Here is a 5,541-nt window from a genome sequence, read left to right as displayed (position 1 = left end):
CCGGAGAACACGCCGCCAGAGGCTGGACTATCTCCGCATGGTACGCTGGCGGTTTTGGCAGCAGTCCCAGCCAGCGCAGTAGCAGGGATCAACGTCGGTTGTGCGATGCCGACGTGCACCTCGTTACCTACAGGAGCTTGAAAGTTGCTGGTGGCAAAGAACCAAAGTGCACACAACACCTACCGCCGCACCGACAACGCACTCACAACTGCCAGTTCATCGGTGAGTTCGCCGCACAGCCACACCGCATTCTGCTTCTCCAATCGAAAAAGACGCTGGAACAGCTCGTCCGGCAAGTCAACCGCGTCTTCATGCACTCTCCTTCATCGTTGCTCGCGTCAACCCACCTGCCTCTTTGCTGACGTCACTTTGCAACATGGAACAGTTGCTTGTGGTCACCACCTATGCCTGTATTCATGTGTGTAACCACCTGACTCTTTGCTGACGTCACTTTGCAGTATGAAACAGTTGCTTGTGTTCACCACCTATGTGTGTATTCATGTGCGTGGCACTGCATAAATGCTCTTGGTGTTTTTTGGAAGAGGAAGACCCCACACACACTGTTTTGCATCGCATGTATTCAGCGTGCACATTTCACCGTTTAGAGACAGCATGGCACCCATTTCGATCTTTAAGCATTGAGTGTACTGCATACAATGCAATTGACACAGATGTAACGCATTCAGTAGTGCCTCGTGATGCGCAACTTGTGCCACACAGAGACGACAGAAAAGATCAGTCGTACAGTGGTATCACAAGCCTGACACATGCTGCGCAAGCAGAAAGGCACATTCGTACATCGCTGCGCTAAAATATGAAACACGACTAGAACAATGGGCTACTGTTGCATTGGACAGTGGTCATAGTAGATTTAGCAGGACTACAAAAACCTGAATGCAAAAACATCCACAGATGTTGCAGCATGAACACAGAAGAAACGCATTTTAATAATACAGCTGATTCAGCATGAACAATGCAAACCACACCTACATATCACAGATGATACAGCAGGGACAATGAAAAAAATATTTGCATATGCGTATCGCAGATACTGCAGTATGAACAGTGTAAAAATCATCTACATATCACAGATGACACAGCAGGAACAATGCAAACAACATTTACCTATCAGAGATGCTGCAAAAGAAAAATTTCCATATAACGGATGATACAGCATAAAGGCATGTGACTACTTCAGTTCAATGATTGTTGCATGGCTGCATCCTGCCTATGACAGGCGTGTTTACATATATAAAAATTCAGACTGCACTAGTGTTCCGAGTGACGGCAGCGCACATCAGCGTGCAAAACACAACATGCTGCTACGACATGTTAAGACCAATAGAAAAAAACAACAAATTGTTATGCCTATAAATCGAAATGAGAGCATCACAGCTGCAGGTGCACGCATGAAATGTACGCGTGACGGAAGAAAACGGCAGGGAAAATTACCTGCGAACAACATAGTTGCATGCAGAACAGCTTTTACACCAGGCACACGGCAGGAAAAAAAAGAAATACGAATACACAGCGCAGTTTGAGCACCTGGCAGAACGCAACTAAACCAAAGGGAATTGAGACCAGTTTCTGCACCTGCTAAAAGCTTGGAAGGAAAAAATGAGAACACACGTGCAGTTTCTGCGCCTGGCGCTAGTGGGAAACAAAAAGAATTAAACGCACACAGTGTGTGCATGTCAGAAGGTTAACAATAAAGAAGAACAAAAAAATTACACGGATGCATCCGGCGACTGTGTGCGGTTGCGGATTAGCACGGTGAGTAGCCCGACACACTGAGCAAGCAGGTGCTGTCGGGCCGACTCCTCTCCACGTGACTCCGCAACAGCAGCTGCCATTTGCTGTGTGGCCGTTGCTGACAGCTGCAGTGCGCCTGCCGCCTGCCGCATCGCAGCTGCCACATCTGCCATGGCGGCAGTTTGCGCAGCGGTTGCTGCAGTCGCTGCTGTCTGCACCTGCAAAGGAAAGGAGCTTGAACTGCACTACCCCGAGTGACTGAAGAGGGCTGGTTTCACTTCCACGGTAAACATGGTGCGGCCAAGCCCCACACGCGTGCGTTCCATATGGCAGCGACAGAACGCCAGGCTCTGGAAATCGTGTCAAGGGTACGCACTGTGCGAAATAACGACGCGAAACGTAAAAAAAAAAATTGACAGATGCTTAAGCTTCACCTTTGAGTGGAATGCGGCAGCGTGTTGCAGCGCTGCCAGGGAGCCAAGGCATGGCCGTGAGCACAACAATCAGGCATTATCAAAATTGAATACCCATGCATTATGTTATATTTCTGTGTAAAAATGCGAACATTTTGTCTGCACACACCTGATTGTTGCTCTCAATGAGCCTTTCCATGGTGTCGAGCAGCCGCTGTTGGAACTCGGCGTCCTGGCGGTTTCGCGCCTCCGCCAGGTCAGCGCTGTGCCGAGTTTCCAGCAGCAGCTGCTCCACGGCATCTTCCTCCGCCCGCCTACTGTTGCGAGGCGGGCGCCTTCTCACGGAGCTTGGCCCCAGCTGTGGCTGCTGGGGGGCTGTCAGAGGGGAACATGCACATATTACTCACTGCGGTACACTGTTGAATAAGCAAACTGATCTGTACCATGTTTGAGAGAACTGTGGACATGAATACACACGAACAGGCCCATACACATGCATACGCTGTCAGTGATGTAACGAACGTGCCATTGTAGCTGTGCGCATTGATTACACCAATGGGTGCCATCACAGTCCCCACTGCAAGAGGACAAAACTTGCACAAGCTCCAGTGACTGATGTACAGGAGAGTTTTGCGACCACTGTTGGATGATTTTGATTATACATATTGCTCTGCAAATCATACTGAGGCCGAGCAGCTTCCAACTCGGATGCTAAAGAGGCTACATATTTGCAGGCTGACTCACCGGCTTCTTCGCTCAGCTCCTCAGCAAGGAGGTCCCCCAGCAGCACACTATCAATGCTGCTCATGCTGTCGTCTGCATAAAAGCATTACAGCACAACTTATCAGTGGACAGTTGCACCGAAGTGTGCAGTGCACCATAGTAAAATGAACACCTACTTGATCTGCGGCACTACGAGAACTAGCAAATCCCTAGGAGCAGAACAAAAACATCACTATCAAATGTGGAAACTGCATATGCAACCTCCACTTTCTGCATTCAGACTACTCAAATCCTTCTCATAGGATTTAACTTCTTCTACCTCAGGTTCATCTGTTCCATGATATTCAAATCCACACAAGACGCTAACAATACACACAACTTACTAGCCATACAGGTGATTGATGAAATGGTTCACCTACCCGCTGACAATGGAGACAGCGGCGGTGGTGGCGCTGCTGGTGTTGCAGGGGATGGTAGCAGCAGAGGTGGTGGTGCTGCGGAGGGTGGCGCCGGTGGTGCTGCTGCTGCTGCCGCTGCTTCCGCTGGTGGCGGTGGTGATGGTGGTGGTGCTGCTGCTGCTGCTGGGGGTCGCGGCGGCGGTGGAGCTGATGCTGCTGCTGCAGGAGGCTGGGCCTGCGAGAAGGCAAACCGCCGCACGTTTACACATGCGTATCCCGAAGTTCATCTTGATGGTACATTGTTCACAGCACATGACTTTGTGAAACAGTAAAGAATCCCTCATTACCACCAAGCAGGAAACTGTGAAAACGTCTATAACCTCACTACGAGTCTTTTACAACATTGCAAACGCACCTGTCGCCTGGCAATGGGGAAATAAGCTTAATTTCCCCACGCCCTTGGCACTGGCCCACCCCAAGATCTGTATAATGCGGCCCCCAGAGCCAGGCAGCTTGCCACCTCCGGTTCCCCTGCGACAGAATGCGAAGACACGTTACTGCGGCATTCCATAGACCAACACTGTTGACAGGCTCACCCTTGGCCGGCCCGCAGACTTGCCAGCTCCGCCCTTGTGTGGCAGCACATTTACCGCCAAGACTGCCGCCAATGCTCGGCAGTCTTGACAGCCGGTCCCAATCGGTTGAGGCTATCCGCAAGCTCGTCCCAGAGAGCGCGCTTGCGGGCCGCGGTGATGGAATTTGAGAGCTCCGTCGAGGCCCGCGCCAAGAAGGTGTGCTGCTCCAAAAAATCGAGCAGCATCTCTTCTTGGGCAGCGGACATGCGGGGTCTCTTAGGCGCCATCGCAGACTAGATTTCAGAGATATCAAACAACTTCCGCAGGGAATAGCGGGGAGTTCTTTCTGTAAACAGGCAATAGTGCGGACTACACAGCTTGGTGTCGGGGTAGTCGCTTTACGAGAGGGAGCGTATGCGTGCTGTATTCCGAACATTATTTTTCGCGACTAACGCTTTAATGCGAGCATTTAGGCTTCCGTCCGGAAACAAACAGGGTCGGGAAATGTACTTTCTGCTGTCCGCCTAACCGTTTTGCTCTTCTTTGTTTGTTCCCGCGGTCGTTTTCGTTACATCTCTTTGCCGCAGCTATACATATAAACAAAACACGCATATGCGAGCGTACATCATTTATTTTTCCCCACAAATCGCACTTCATGGTCGTCTTCTATTTCCTATGGGAATACAGACAGAGAACCAAACATTAGATACTGCAACACTCCACCCTTTGACACTTTTGCCATCGATCGTACGCGCCTACCAACACAGGCTTACCTCAAGCAGTTTTCGCCGATTTCGTGCCAACCGCTCCTCGCAAGTTTGCTCAGCAGACACGTAGCCTTCACTGTCTTCATTCACATTTTTCTCCGCACTTGGAACAACCACACAGTACCTTGATTTTCGACGCCGCGTAAGAAAACAGTATCAAGGCGTGGAACAGCTGTTTTCGTGCGAAGCGGCTCGTTGACGTTTTTTACCGCCGTCAGCGCACCCCCGCGGCAGCGAAAATTACCCACTAGCAAATTTAATAGCCCAACCTCATGCAGTTGTTGTTTCTATTGCTATCACGACCGGCTTTATTGCTATTTTTCAGCTTTAAACATATTTTTTTGACAAAATAAAATAATAATTATTTTTATCGCTGAGCATTTCTTTACTCTTTTAGCAAAAATTTAGCAGACGGTCCCTCGCCGTGCAGACAAATGCTTCCGGGGCGCCGCTCTGCTGCAATTGGCTGATTCCCCGTTACGTCAATTTTGCGTCAGCGTCGACGTCACATCGTTTCGTCATTTTGACGTCACTGTCAATAACTTTTGACAGATTTTTGACAAAGTTCCGTAATACGGGCCCTGGAGAGCCTGGAAACTGATGTAGGAGGCGTTCCAGTTGTTGGGCGTTCTCTGAACGAGTGCTAGAGGGGTCTATGAGGTGACGCAGGAAGCGCCCCGCATCTGCTCTTGAAATGTTGCTATCTAGTTCGTTACATAAAGCATTCCAATTTTGGCGATCCAGGGTGAGGGCGTAGCGTTCAATCTCTCTGTTCAGCGCAGCTAGCTGTTTACGTGCATAACGGTCAAGCTTATGCCTGCGCGTTTGGAAAGTGAGCTGCTGCTTGCGACGCCAGACGGCGAGCAGGTGTGAGTCGTAGGGGGTCAGAGGATCTTCCGGGTAGACTGATTCC

General features: G+C 50.0%; 1 pseudogene; it reads right to left on the bottom strand.

Annotated features, from left to right (window-relative positions):
* Positions 1-1,727: 1,727 nt before the first annotated feature.
* LOC149357223 (uncharacterized) lies at positions 1,728-4,148 on the bottom strand (annotated as a pseudogene).
* Positions 4,149-5,541: the final 1,393 nt, after the last annotated feature.

This window comes from Amblyomma mixtum, chromosome 3 (assembly GCF_055824585.1).
Source record: "Amblyomma mixtum isolate Tamu chromosome 3, ASM5582458v1, whole genome shotgun sequence".
Taxonomy (NCBI): Eukaryota; Metazoa; Arthropoda; class Arachnida; order Ixodida; family Ixodidae; genus Amblyomma; species Amblyomma mixtum.
The sequence above is the reverse complement of the archived record's forward strand: the minus strand, read 5'-3'. Positions and strand labels throughout refer to the sequence as shown.